This window comes from Ursus arctos, unplaced genomic scaffold (genome assembly GCF_023065955.2).
Source record: "Ursus arctos isolate Adak ecotype North America unplaced genomic scaffold, UrsArc2.0 scaffold_25, whole genome shotgun sequence".
NCBI classification, from domain to species: domain Eukaryota; kingdom Metazoa; phylum Chordata; class Mammalia; order Carnivora; family Ursidae; genus Ursus; species Ursus arctos.
The window spans coordinates 29,241,503-29,256,754 of record NW_026622930.1 but is presented as its reverse complement, the minus strand read 5'-3'; the positions used below and the strand labels follow the sequence as shown (position 1 = coordinate 29,256,754).

Sequence of the window (15,252 nt, the reverse complement as noted above, 5' to 3'; positions counted from 1 at the left end):
GGGTTATAATGGTGGGTTCTTGGAGCCATAAATTTTATCTACATTACACAGGAACATCCCATCTCATCACAGTTGTCTTTTTGAAAGGTTATCCTGAGCATTTTTCCCCAGGTGTCAGATGGAGGAAGGCAAGGGTAGGAAAGCTAAGAGCTCAGATGGAGGAGAGGTCAGGGGGCAGAGAGGGAGGAATCAGCCTGGGTATCTTCCCAGCTTCATTTGCTCCCCACCGGCCTCAGCAAGGACTATGCTCAGGCCAAGTGCGGCTGGGATTTGTAACCGAGAAGAGGTTAAGAGAGCAGGGCAGATGCTGGTGTAGGATATACTTGGTTCTCCTTGCATAGTCAAGCTTTTTCATTCACATACTCAACCAAGAGTTTGTTGAAGCTCTCCTGGGTTCAGGTCACTGTCAGTCTTTGGGACTCAGAGGGCACGTCCGTTCTCAGGAAAGCAAGCCAGGCTGACAGACGGGTAACAGAAAATTACAAGCCACTTACTAAGTGGCAGGATAGAGAGAAGCTGGGGGAGCTTTGTCAGAATATGTTAAAGTTATTTTTTCTGTGTTTGCATCTCCTGTTAGACCTTGAAGGCCAGGGCTGTGTCTTTTGCAATTTTGTATTCCCAGAGCCTAATCTTACATGCATCCCTGAATAAACATGTAGAAGTTCAAAGCTGCCACAGGAGAAGGTAGTTTATAAATGGTGCACTTCAACTGTCTGTATATTTGTGGACATCTTAACCCAATATATGGAGACATCTGATAAGTCCTCGATCTATTTTTAGAAGGTAGAAGGTGGAAATTGTGACTCACTGATTCAGGCTGAGAACCTTGGGTGGAAGTGGCTTCCATTTTTTTCATGATAGAAAAGTGTCACGGCCTAAATTTTTAGGAGGAGATTTCACAAAGCTCAGAGAAAAGATAGGGTACCTCCAAGGCCAGCAGAACTATAAAAAGGAGTATGGCTTCATCCAGATGGGTGGGAAGCTCCAAGAAACAAAAGTTGTGATTGGAGATGCCAAATCACACTGCTAAGCAAAAATGGGGCCGGCTTCTGAGAAGGCAGCACAGCTGTTTGGGGCCACTGCAAAGGAAGCCAGATTTTTAAAAAATAACAGCTTTATTGATATATAATTCACATACCATAATTAGCTCATTGAAAATGCACAATTCACTGGTTTTTAGGATATTCACAGCTTCGTGCAACCATCACCACAGTTTGAGAACATGTTCGTCACCTCAGAAAGACACCCCATGCCCTTTAGCTCTTGGGTCGCGCACCCCATACCTTCAGGCCTAAGCAAGCGCGCATCTCCTTGCTGTCTACAGAGTTGCCTAATCTGGATGTTTCATGTCGGCGGAATCCTGTAACACGTGGTCCTTTGTGCCTTGCTTCTCGTGCTTAGCATGATGTTTTCAAGGATCATCCATGTGGTAGCGTGCATCTGTACTTTATTACCGAGTGCTAGTCCGTGTATGGTTATACACCATTTTGTTTATCCATCATTTGATGGACATTTGGGTTGTTTTCACTTTTTCGTGTTAAGAAGAATGCTGCTGTTCGTGTGCAAGTTTTTGTGTGCACATGCTTTCATTTCTCTTGGGCGGACAGCTCTCAGTGGAGTTGCTGACTTCTGGAGTCACTCTGTATTCATCCCGCCAGACCGTTTGCCAGGGTAGCCGTACCCTTTGACGTTCCCACCATCGGCCGTGTGTGAAGGCTCCTGTTTGTCCACATCCTTGCCAGTGCTCGTTGCTCTACTGTTTGGTGGTTTTATTTCAGCAGTCCTCAGGGGTGGGGAGTGGAATCTCATTGTGGATTTGATTTGCATTTCCTTAGTGACTAATGATGTTGATCATCATTCATGTGCTTTTTAAAAGAATTTTGTTTATTTATTTTTGAGAGAGAGAGCACGCGAGAGTGAGAACGGGAGTAGGGAGAAGCAGGGGGGGAGGGGCAGCGGGAGAGGGAAAAGGAGACTCGCCACCGAGCAGGGAGCCCAATCTCCAGATCATGACCTGAGCTGAAGGCAGATGCTTAACAGAGCCACCCAGGCGCTTCCATCGTTCATGTGTTCATTGGTCATTGTATATCTTCTTTGGAAAAATGTCTGTTCAGATTCTCTGCCCATTTTATTTTTTATTTATTTATTTATTTTAAAGATTTTGTTTATTTTATTTGAAAGGGAGAGTGCGTGATTGTGCAAGCAGGGGAAGGGGCAGAGGGAGAAGGAGAAGCAGGCTCCCTGCTGAGCAGGGAGCCCAATGTGGAGCTCGATGCCAGGACCCTGGGATCATGACCTGAGCTGAAGGCAGACGCTTAACCAACTGAGCCACCCAGGCGCCCCTCCTCTGCCCATTTTGAAATTGAGTTGTATGTCTTTTTACTGTTGAGTCTTGAGAATTGTTTGTATACCCTAGATCCAATTTTTTTTATTATGATATGTTAGTAATCATACAGTACATCATTAGTTTTTGATGTAGTGTTCCATGATCCATTGTTTGTGTATAATATGCAGTGCTCCATGCAATACGTGCCATCCTTAATACCCTTCACCAGGCTAGCCCATCCTCCCACCCCCTTCCCCTCTAAAACCCTCAGTTTGTTTCCCGGAGTCCATAGTCTCTCATGGTTCATCTCCCCCTGTTTCCCCCACTTCGTTTTTCCCTTCCTTCTCCTAACGATCTCCCTGCTATTCCTTATGTTCCACAAATAAGTGAAACCATATGATAATTGTCTTTCTCTGCTTGACTTATTTCACTTAGCATAATCTCCTCCAGTCCCGTCCATGTTGCTGCAAATGTTGGGTAATCATTCTTTCTGATGGCTGAGTAATATTCCATTGCGTATATGGACCACATCTTCTTTATCCATTCATCTGTTGAAGGGGATCTCAGCTTCTTCCACAGTTTGGGTATTGTGGATAATGCTGCTATGAATATTGGGGTGCATTTGGCCCTTCTTTTCATTACATCTGTATCTTTGGGGTAAGTACCCAGTAGTGCAATTGCTGGATCATAGGGTAGCTCAGTTTTTAATCTTTTAAGGAAACTCCACACTGTTTTCCAAAGTGGCTGTACCAACTTGCATTCCCACCAACAGTGTAAGAGGGATCCCCTTTCTCTACATCCTCTCCAACATTTGTTGTTTCTTGCCTTGTCAATTTTTGCCATTCTAACTGGTGTAAGGTGGTATCTCAATGTGGTTTTGATTTGAATTTCCCTGATGGCTAATGATGTTGAACATTTTTTCATGTGTCTGTTAGCCATTTGTATGTCTTCATTGGAAAAGTGTTCATATCTTCTGCCCATTTTTTGATTTGATTATTTGTTTCTCATGTATTGAGTTTGATTAAGTTCTTTATAGATCTTGGATACCAGCCTTTTATCTGTAATGACATTTGCAAATATCTTCTCCCGTTGTGTGAGTTGCCTCTTTGTTTTGTTGATTGTTTCAGCATAGATACAATTTTTTTTTTATCAGATATGATTTGAAAAAACTTTCTCCTATTCTGTGGGTTGTGTTTCTACTTTCTTAGGAAGCCACGTTTTAAGTGGTATACAAAGGAGAGGGGGCAGATAGTAAACATGCAAACAAAAGAACAGACTGAATGGCAACAAATGTTTAGAAACATTTGCCTCTAGAATGACCCATGAGTTGCAGGGAAGGATTTGAAATTACCACAATGATTTAAGAAGACTTTTTATGAGTATAATACACATCAAGTTCATCGTGAAGATAGAGCTCAGTAAATCATCAGAAAATGAGTACACGTGTGTAATCACCATGCAGGGTCAAGAAAGAGAATGTGCCTAGTCCCCAGAAGCCTTCTCGTACACCTTTGCCATCATCAGCTTCCTTCTTTCCCAAAGGTAGCCACTCTTCACTTCTAATACCATGGATTTGTTTTTACATATTTTTGAAATTTATAGAAATGGGATCATCAAGGGTGTTTTCATTTGTGCCTGGTTTCTTTTGTTTAACTTGTAAAATGTATCCATGTGTTTCTTGTAGCTATAGTTCTTTTTTATTGCTCTATCGTTTTCCATTGTATGAATATACAACTACTGATATGTTCTACTTTTGATGGGCATTTGGGTTTCAATTTTTGATCTTTGGCTGTTATGTCCTTTGAGATGCACATGGGCGTGCTTTTGATGGATATATGTCTAAGAGTGGACTTGCTGTGTTATCAAGTATATTTGGGTTCAGCTTTAATAAAGATAAGGCATATGCAAATTACTGTTCAATCTATAAAACAAGGCGAGGAAGAAGAACAAAGCTAGACTCACTGTTTAATCTTCAAGGAGGGAGTGCAGAGTCATTCACTCCTCCTGCTTTCCTCTCTACCAAGGAAGTGGTTTTCAGACAGAGAAGGGGAGAATACAAAAGATGCAGTAAAGTGAGAGTCTTCTCACTCAAAGTAGGTAAAAATCTCAGGGCTGAAATGAGTTGTTTCCTAGGATACCGAAAACTCTGCAATTATTTTCGAGGAACCCAGTTGGAAACTTCAAGAAATGAGAAGGTGAGAGAAGCTGAAATCAGTGTTTTTGTTTTCTAAAGAAAGGAAAATGGATTAAGTTGCTTGTGAATTTCTGGCAGAAACTGAGTCTAGATTTAAACAGGTGATTTGATAACACTGAGAGAAAGAGATAGTGGTTATCTGGAGCCAGCAGGGTTTGTCATTCCAAAAATATTTATTGGGCTTCAAATTCCCATAGGTTCCTGGTACTCCAGGTGCTAGAATACAAAGATGAATGTCAAGCTCCCAGTTTAGGATATCAGCTTGTAGCAAGTATTCTTAGTGCCTTTCCTTGCACGCATCCTTTAAATGGCTCCACTGTGGGGGAAAACAGACCCATTCTGATAAGCAAGTAATTACCAAATGCATGCAGAGTGTCTGTAAAGCTGGTTATGAGTTGCTTTGTGGCTCTGGGAAGGAGAGGGGCAGAAGAGGAAGGAAGTCTTTGAAGAGGTGATGTTGCTTCTAAAATAGGAAGAGACCAGGGGCTAGTGGATGAGGTGGGGGAGGGCAGGTACCAGCTGGTGTGGGTGTAAGAGCATTTCTGCTCTCCTGGGTAAAGTGGTTATGAAAAGCTTTCTAGAAATGGGAAGATGTGACTGGCCACTGATTGGCCTCACAGTGAAAATCTTTGCATATCATGCTGAGGAGTTGGGACTTTACTGGGAGTAAAAAGCTCCGGAAAGATTTAAAATACCCGGGGAGCAGACAGATCAGATTTGCATTTAAAAAGTTTGCTCATAAGGTGGAAAATAAAAAGTATTAATTTGAACCTAGGGGAACGGGAACCTCTTACAACAGTGAAGGTAGGGAGTATGCAGGCCACGTCAAAAAAAGGAACAGATTCTAGAGGGGTTTAGGAGAGACAAAATAAGTCATTTTGTGCTAATCCTGTGTTCTTTTTAAAAACAGATTTTAAGAAGGTGAGATAGGTTATTCATTAAGGGACTGCTGTCTTTTGATTTCAGCAAAGTGTCTAGTTTAACAAAATGCTGTCCTTATGAACAAGATGGAAAATATGAGCTGGATATTAGGTGGGTTTTGTGGCTTGTTGGAGAAGTGTACTTGAAAAATAGTAGTTCTAATGGATTTGCCTCAGCTGGGAGGGAAGCTTTTCCTGCTGTGCTGTTAGACTCTGTACTTCCCTGGGTTACAACTTTTATCTTTTTTTTTTTTTTTTTAAATAGGCTCCACACCCAACACAGGGCTTGAACTCACAATCCTGAGATCAAGAGTAACACGCCTGAGCCAGTCAGTGGAGCATGGGACTCTTGATCTCAGCCCCACAGCTTTTATCTTTTACTGAAATGGTTTTATTGTTGACAGCTGTACCTTAGAAAGGTAAGGTAGTTGACAGAAGCAAGGTTTTAAAACACACATGTTGGAGGAAGTGATATTGGGCGAGGGCAGCAATTTTATTCTTTAATGGAAGTGCAATATACATTAGTACCTAAGTAGAGATACAGCATATGTGTGGTATTAAAATTTCACGGGGGAGCGGGATTTAGGAAAATGTCTAAAAAGTCTCCTTAGGGAACGATAGCAACAAAAGATTGAGAAACAACACCACCTTAAAAGAATTCAAGGGTTGGGGTGCCTGGCTGTCTCAGTCGGAGGAGCCTGTGGCTCTTGATCTTGGGGTTGTGGGTTCAAGCCCACATGGGGTGTAGAGATACTTAAAAATAATACAGTTAAAAAAAAATAAATGAAAGGGTTGGAATGGCGAGCTAAAACTTGCAGTAGGAATGGGTGGAGAGACCCCTGAAACCAAAGGACCAGAAACCAAAGACCCCATTATAAGATGTGAATACTTCTTGATTTACATGTTTATGTGGGGAAGAAAAAAGTTAAATAGAGTTAAGTTTCTTGGTTACTTTCACTGGCCCTTAAACTCAGTATGAGTCCACGGGTTGGATTTTGCTAAGGAGCAAGTTAATGCAGCCTTGGGCTTCATTTATAAACACAGAGGTTCTAGAGTTGAGAGTGTTGGTGTTGTACCCACACTGGCCAGAACCTGCTCTGGGAATAGCAAGAACGGGGGCGCCCCACAGATGATCCAGCAGATGAGAGGTCTGAGAACCACGTGGAGCAGTTTGAAGCCAGAGCAGAACAGAACCGGCTTATTGTTCAGAACAGCGTGGCGGCGGTAGGAATTTACAGCTCAGATCCACAAGCATGATCGAATTGGGCAAGGCCGTGTACTTAACCAATGAATTAAATCAGTACTTATTAAGTGCCTACTATCGATGCTAGCTAGCATTATTCTAGACACTGGAGACTCAGTAATACATACTCAGCACAATGGAAAAAATACTTGTGTTCGTGGAACTTCTAGTGTGTGGAAACAGAAAGTAAACAAGGTAGGTTTGTAAAATAGATCTAGTATGTAAAATACACAGTATTCAGATACTGACAGGTGCTAAAGAGGAAAAATAAGGGGGAGGGGCAGAAAGGATGTGCGGTCCTGGGGAGCAGTGGACATGTTCATGAAGCCAGGCCTGAGGAAGCCTTTTTGAGAAGGTAATTAAAAACAAAATAAAACTTTATATAATAGTAGAAAAAAACATATAGAAGAGTGCAAAAAAGTACGTGTGCAGTGGGATGGGTTTTTACAAAGTGAATACATTTGTGTAATCAGCACTCAGGTTAAGAATAGAATATTACTAGCCCCTGGGCCACCTGGGTGGCCTAGTCGGTTAAGTGTCCACCTTCGGCTCAGGTCATAATCCCAGGGTCCTGGGATCGAGTCCCGCTTGGGGCTCCCTGCTTAGTGGGGAGTCTTCTTTCCCCCTCTCCCTCTGCCCCTCCCCCTGCTCATGCTCTCTCTCACTGTTTCTCTCTCAAATAATTAAATAAAATCTTAAAAAAAAATGTTATAGCCCCTTAGGAGGCTCAGTCACCCCTTCCCACAGTATTACCCCTTGACTACTCGTTGTGTAACTTATTATTTAGCCTGTTAGTGAGCTTTCTATGAATGTAGTCATGTGTAATAAGTTCTTTTGTTTCTGGCTTCTTCCATTCAACATGGTGTTGGTGAGATTCATCCCTGTCCTTACAGGTATTTGTAGTGGGTTCGTTTTTGTTGCTGTAGAGCATTCCATTGTATGATGACACCACAATTGTTTCCTGTCCTTGGCAAGTGAATAGTGCTGCCTTTCTTGTGCGTGTGTTTTTGGTGCAGACATCGATAGGGGATGTAATTAGAAGTGGACTTGCTGGGTCATGGGGTTTGCATATATTCATTTTCGTAGATGTTGAGAAACAGCTTTCCAAGGGGGTGATCCATCAGCACTGTATGGGAGCTCCACACTCTTGGCAACTCTTGGCTCCACATTCAACCTGCCATTGAACTGTAGCTGTTCCGGTGGATGGTAGAGGGTTCCATTGTGGCTGTAATTTGCACTTCCTTGTAGACTAAGGGAGTTGAGCACCTTTTCATACGTTTACTGGCCATTTTGATATCACTTTGGGGACAATGAAAATGTTCCATACCTTCATGGTGGTGGTGAGAGGTGGTTCTTATGGGTGTGTTTTGAGAGCAAGGCTGACAGGATATGCTCATGGTCTGGACGTGTGGAGGGGGACGGAGGAGCCAAGAATGGCATTAGGTTTTATTTTATTTTGTTTTTTGCCTGAGCCACTGGAAGGAGGAGAGTTGGGATGTTGGAGATAGAGAAGGTACAGGTTACAGATACAATTTTTAACATTTTTCAGCATTTCGAAATAAGTCAATCAGAGAGGCAATTATCATATGATTTCACTCCTATGTGGAATTTAAGAAACAAAACAGGATCATAGGAGAAGGGAGGGACAAATAAAATAAGACGAAACCAGAGAGGGAGACAAATCATGAGAGACTCCTAATCATAGGAAACAAACTGAGGGTTGCTGGAGGGATGGAGTAACTGGGTGATGGGCATTAAGGAGGGTGGGTGATGGGCATTAAGGAGGGCACGTGATGTGATGAGCACTGGGTGTTATATAAGACTGATGAATCACTGACCTCTACCTTTGAAATTAATAATACACTATATGTTAATTAATTGAATTTAAATTAAAGAAATTAAAATTTTCAGCATTTTATGAGGAAAGGCCATTTGAATACCAAAAGAATAAAAAGGACATAGTCTCAGAATAAAGAGCAACGCTTTAAATTGGATACACTTAGCTAGCTTTATGAAATACTCATGAACAAATTCCTGCCCCCCCCCCCCCCCATTTCTCTAAGGCCCTACAGTTGTAGTATTGTTTTTGCAGACTAGCTTTGGGAATCACTCATGTGCAATATTACGTATGTATTTTTGACTTTGATACTATTAATAAATGAGCATCCTATCCATCCTTAAACCTGCAATAGATTGAGGTTAGAGTCTAAATATGAGAAACCATAAAAAAACTTCAAAGTAGGCCATGTGTCATTTCTAGCCCAGAAATACTTCATTTCTGAAAAAAAAAAAAAAGAGCGAGCGAGAAAGCCAGATGCATTTCAAGGGCACATACGGTGCACGTGTAATCATAGTAAAGCTCCATACTCATCTTAGTAACTTGCTTGCCCAGAGGCTCTATGAAATTATTGTTTCTAAAATTTTGTTTGGAAGAAGCCAGGCTCTGAGTTGTCTTGTGCAAGCTCATTTGCCTCGTCCTTAGGGGAAAATATAGTCATTTTTGACTTTTGCGTATTCCTAGTGTCCCCACCACCAGTGTTCACGCTAAGTGTGCTACAGACTATTTGATGAAAGCAGTTCGGGGCAGCAGGAGGGGAAGTGGTGGCGCAGTCAGGAAGCTGGGGCGGCTCTGAGTACCTGTGACCCAGGGCCAGGTTGGCGCTGACCTTAGTAGACTCGTCTGGAGTCTCTGTTCACGCGTCCTTGGGCTCTCCCTTGAACTGAATTCCCACTTTCTATTTGGCAGACCGTTGAGTCACCTTCTGCATGAGTATCAGTGTCATTAATTGGCTTCAGGAGTGTGTAAGTGATCTTTTCTATAAAAGTTTTGCCTTTGAGTATTACCTGAGAAATATCTGTGTGCGGTTTGATAGGACAGAGTAATTGGATTATTCGGAGATATCAAATGTCCTTTGTAAGATTCTCCTGCCATTTCAAAGAATAGTATTGCTAACAACTGATTACTTTTCTCGTGTTTGTCAACTGATTTTATGGGACTTAATGTCTTCCTACCGAGAAGAGAATTTTAACATGCATAGTCACTTCTCGGCGTTTCCGGTCTGCTTTTGGTGTTCGGTTGTAGGGTAATATTTTAGTTACCTGATGTGTCTGCGGTTTTAACATGATTGTCTTGCCCTGAGGGATGGGTGAAAAGAAGTGAAAAGTTCATTGCTGCTCCGTGAATTAAGCTGTGCCTTGGCATAGAGCACTGATCATTTTGGCATTGCAACACAGCATTAGCTCACCTTGTCTGCAGTTTGGGAATGTTCTCAACGTGCTGTCTAACACTGCAGGCTTCTCCATAAACTTGAGCTGGTATAGAAAGCGATGTTTGTTGTATCCTGTTCTCAAATATCTCGCCAAGTTACTGTCATCAGACTCTTTATTGATAGAAAATTAGTTAGGCCAAAATCATTTTCTTCTCCTTGCATGGGAGAGGTGATGAAATTTATGAGAAAGTACATATAAGGAAAGGTTGGAAGTGTTGATTGTGGATTTGAGCCCTGGCTGGAAACAAAGAACTCTTAACTTATAGTGGAATGTTCTGTGTGTTCCTTGTGTCTTTCAATCTCAGCTCTTGTATATGGAAATAATGAAAGGAATATGCGCTACGTGAATTGGTCAGGGTGTTTGGTTACAGATACTAAGATCTAGTCTAGTTAGTGTAAACAGAAAGGGATTTATTAGGGGTGATAGGTAGCTTAGCAAATCGTCGGGAGGGCTGAAGAAAGAGCCCTGAGGCTGAGTTTCTGGGAATGGTTGCCAGTGCTGTACTGTGGGACTGGCCCTCCCCGGGGCTGCTGCCCCTGCCTGGGTCAGGATTCTCCAAATCAGGAAGCCAGAGCCAGAAGCACTCCACATGGCCAGCAAAGTGGGTGCCACACATCCTTCGCCTTGCTCCTTTTCCCACGTATCGTGACTCTGTTCTGAAGGGGTCCCACGTGGTGCGCCAGGTTGGCAGAACCTAACTCACAAGCCTTGCCTGGACTTTAGGGCCAAAAAGGCAGGAAACATAATCCTTCTATCCCCAGTTGGCTTATTTGCTTTCTTTTTAAATTTTGCATCGAGAAGGTGGGCTTTACAGAAGAGAGCTGTTAACGGTGGGGAGAGGAAGTAGAGATTTTAGGCCTCTCTGAATAAGATGTTCATCCCAGCACCTTTTTGAAATAACACCATGATAAGAAGACTAATGGATTGCAAGGAACTTTGAAGGAGGCCTACTATTTCAAAACACACTTTTTAAAATTGGGGGTGGTGACGCATAAAGAGTGTTTGAAACCCCGCAGGTGCATGCTTGTGTTAGTTTAGGGTTTCTGTATTAGTCTAATGAGAGTATGTTGGTCATGAAGCCAAGACAAAAATACTACCATTTTTTTGCAGGTTCTTTTGTCCTTGGCGAACCAGTCCAGACCCATTCTTGTGAATCTTTTGATTTGAGAGAGTTGAGGGTCTATGCGTGAGTCAGGATAAATTTGTTCTCAGAAGAACAAATTAAAGTGTGTGGATCTGTAATAGTGGCTTAGCATTGTTATAATTTTTCAGGTATGGTTATTTACCTTAACTTTTTTTCTGAAACGTACCTAGCACTGGAAGGGGCTTGGAAATCACATGGTCCAGTGCCCTGATTCTATAGTTGAGGAAATCGAAGGCCAGGGAGTGAAGAGATATGCTCGAGGCTAGACAGCTGGTTGGTGGTGGTGGTGGTGGTGGGGGGGTGGCCTCCTGATTTCACAGCTTGTCTGGTCTTTCCCCACCAACCCCTCTGGGAAAGCATGGGTTTCTCTCCAGTGGGGTGAAGCTCCAGTGCTTCCTGGGTTCTCATACTGAGATTTAAGTCCTGGTTGGGATGTCTCAGTGGGTTGTTGGTTGGATAATACCACTGTTCTTTCATGCATCAAGTAATATTTGGAAATTTGTTCTTGACTTTTAAGGAAAATGGGTCACAGATAAAAGAAGTTTGTTCAGATTAACAGTTGGGGAAGGAAAAAAACGCATAATGATCACACCTAGTTGAAGATGTAAGTTTCACTTGGTAAACTGACCTGCAAAAATGAAGGGGGTTTACACACAGCTCTCTTCTGTTTAGTCTTCTGGGCTGTTTGTAAATTTTCTCATATACCATTGTTTTGATAAGGCATTGCTATTACATGCACAGTCAGTACAAGGTAAAAATTACTAGGAAACTTTAGTTTGATTCACTTCTCAGCTCCTTCAAGTCTTTGCTGTGAGTCTTACCCTGACCCACTTAAGATTGCAATTCACCTTCCCTCCATTCACACCTACCCCTCCGTACTTTGCCATCCTGGCCTCCCTTCTTTTCAGTAGCACATAGTCCCTCTCACATGTATCTGTCTCCCATGTCATATGTCTATATGTTATGTTTACTGCTTATGAGTACATCATATATATTATGTCTATATTACACCCATAATCTGTGTGTCGGATGTTTCCTCCATCAGTCTACAAGCTCCGTGAAGGCAGACTTCTGTCAGTTTGTATGTTGCCAGCACGAAGAATAAATAGTGCCTGCCCTGTAGGAGATAGTGTCTGAATGAATGAACTTGGCAAAACACTGCTCTTTAGGTTCGACTAGTAAAATGCCAGATTCTCAATCCTAGTGTTTATTTTATTCATGAACTCACAGGGGATGGCAAAAATCACCAGTTGGTACGTAAAGAAAATAAATTACCTTAAGGTTGTGAGTTGTGTTATAAGCAGTATTCTGAAACTTCCTTGCTTATTTGGCAATAAGGAAGGAACTCGGCTTTGGATGAAAAAAAAGTCATTAAATTTTCAGATGTTATCAGTGGAACAAATTCTTTAGACATTAAAATCTAGATTACTCAGTGATAAAAATGTACAGATATAGATTTGGATGGTAGCTGGTTTTAAATCTAATTGATAGAAAAGCCTTTCATTTTCAGCATTGTGGCAAATAGAGCCAGATTTCAGAGAATCAGGGTCCTGATGCAGCGGGCAGGAAGAGGAAGGAATCAAGGCCTGGGGAGAGTTGGAAAAACCCTTCAGCAGAGTCATCCAGATGTCAAAGTGCATTTCTGCACCTGCTCGGAGAAGCTGGAACACGAGACGGGGAGATACATTTAATGCAGATAAAGTCCATAATATTGTGAAATTTTCATTTATCTAACCTGCTGGTAGTCTCTCAATAAGTTCTGGGGCATAATGTAACTTCTAAGTGCTCATTTTTATTATTTAAAGATGTATTTGATTTTTAGGATTCAAGGGAGGTAGAGATGATCTTTAATGTCTTAGGAAGATATTAAGAAACCTAGAAAATATCTTAGAAATAGACTGTGCTAGGTTTTCATGTCAGCTTAAGCCCAAAGGTTAAATGACTTGCCCAACGTTACACAACCGATTCATGGCAGAATTGGTACTAACTTTCATCACAAATTGTAACTGAAGTATCCTTAATATGAGAGGAGTATACAGGCCTCTCTTTGGTAACCTAGGGGCAATTATGAATTTGTTCTGAGATTTATGTTTTATCTTAAAAGTTTCAAAAATGCATGCAGATATTCCATCCTATGCAAAATGCGTTCTTCTCTTTTTATGTGTATAAGCATGCATGTTTTTGTGCTGATTTGCGGAATTGTCATCTGGAATTGGAGAAAATGAACAGAATGAAAGATCACCTTACATTATTGTCTTACAAGTGTTAAATCAGAGTTTTAAAGAAAACCACAATGGGGGAATAAATCTATTTGATTTGCTCTGAAGTTAAATATAATATAATAGAGGAAGTTAATTATAGCACAGTGGAAATACCTTATTTAGAAAATATTTTCAACCTCAACTTGGGAAGAAAGGATTGCTGTTTTTGTCAATTCAGCATTCTATATAAGTGAAGTAAGGCATTATACTTTGTGTTTTTTCACTGGAGGTACAAGTTTGGAAGTGATGAGTTTTTTCAAAAAGAGATGGTTTTTGTATATAATTTTTTAAGTACATTTTCCCTTAAGATTCAATCATATTTGTATGGAGAAAGATAGCCAACCCTGCCCTACCCCCATCCCCAGCAGGGAATTACTCTAAAGGTTTCACTTCTTAATCTTTTATGTTAATCTTTTTTTTTTTTTTTTTTTGCAACACATGGTTAAACAAGATTTTTATCCTGCAACGGAGTTGTAGCTTGATTTTAATATGCTCCAAAAGATCGTTTCCCCGGTTGATTAAAGAGCAGGGTGTGATAGGAAGAGCACCAGGCTGGCAGTCAGGAGATTTTGACTTCATCTTATCTGTAGGATGATGGTTTTATGGGGTAGGATGTGGTAATGGGGTATTGCAGCCTCTTCCAGCTCGGAGAGCTTATGATATGTCTTTGCTCATAATCTGCTTAGTGCCTCCATACCTGTGTTTCCTAAAACTTAAACGTACAGACGGTGCGCGTATTTCAAGTTTCACTGTCTCCCCGCAGAGCAGCTCTCTCGGGATGAATACTTTGGAGCCAGTGTCCTTTGCTCTAGTCTGGCAAGTGGGTCCTCCCGTGTGACTGCAGGGGAGTCGCTCTGGAAGGACCTGCTGGGCAGTCACTGGTGGCTTTCCAAAGGCCCTCCTCTGCTAAGCAGCCTGCGCTCCATGAGCCTCTTCGCATTTTTGAGACAGCTTCCTGAGGCGCGAGAAGTTTCCAGATTGGGCCTGGAATCTTGGGCCGTTGCTCCCCTTGAGCGGTTTGCCACTTGAAGTCCCTGTGTTAATGTTGGGTGTAGCCGTCTACTTTATGGTCTTATATTTGCCAGTGTCCCACAGATGGTACGTGTGAGGAGGCCTCTGGCAGAAGGGTCTCCGTGATTGTTTTCCCGTGCTAGTATCCTGTGCCCAGGGTCTCTTTCTCCTCGAAGGTGTGTATGGTGTGTGCGTTTTCAGTTGTCTATCACACTGGCTAGTTGACTAGCTCCAGGTGGATATGCAGAAATAGCCTGCAGAATTGCTGGGTTCATATCCCCATCTGGCAGGCTTGTCTGTTTAGAAGCCCAAATACAGTATCTGTTGGCGGGCACGCCTTGGCAAATGGGGAGTGACTTGTGGGTGGGAAGAAGTGGAGCTCTGGGGAAGCCGACTGGGCTGGAAGTCCCTGCTCCACAGTCACACTGCGACCGTAGTCTAGTATCCAAGAGAGATTCGTGTGTCATTTTTTTAGAAACCATAGCTCCAAAGTCAGAGACAGCTGTAAAGCCCCTCAATTATTTTGTGATTCAGCTCTTGTTATGTTTCACATCTTCTGGATTTGAAGTTTTGAAGATCTGAAGTTCTGTACTCCTGTAGAGTCTGGATGGAGTAAGGTACCTGTGAAAGACTGACTTCGAGGTGGAAGAAAGCCTTTCTTTTTCTTTCGTTTCCCTAAGGTATGGCAGTATTAGAGCAGATGGAAGGCTGGAGTTTGAGCTTAAGTTGTGTGAAAACTTCATCAGCCAATTGGCTGACTCTTAATGGTGAGACAGGAAGAACCACCCACGTTTTCCATCTTGGATTTGAGTCACAGAAAACAGGTTTCCTGCAGAAACCATTTGGCTTCAACAAGTGTACGGAAATTTCATCTTTGATCAAA

The 15,252-nt window shown here is 42.0% G+C and overlaps 1 protein-coding gene across 15 annotated transcripts in view; it reads left to right on the top strand.

Moving 5' to 3' along the window:
• SIPA1L1 (signal induced proliferation associated 1 like 1) overlaps window positions 1-15,252 on the top strand; it is a 446,735-nt gene that overhangs the window by 102,605 nt on the left and 328,878 nt on the right. Inside the window, exon 1 of one of the 15 annotated variants that reach the window (XM_057318469.1) lies at window positions 4,055-4,521. The exons of 13 other annotated variants lie outside the window; for them this stretch is intronic. The gene's annotated coding sequence lies outside the window, so the exon portion shown is untranslated. Of the gene's footprint in view, window positions 1-4,054; window positions 4,522-13,882; window positions 15,227-15,252 lie in introns of those variants that run through there. One more of the 15 variants, XM_044391373.3, reaches the window with a different exon arrangement.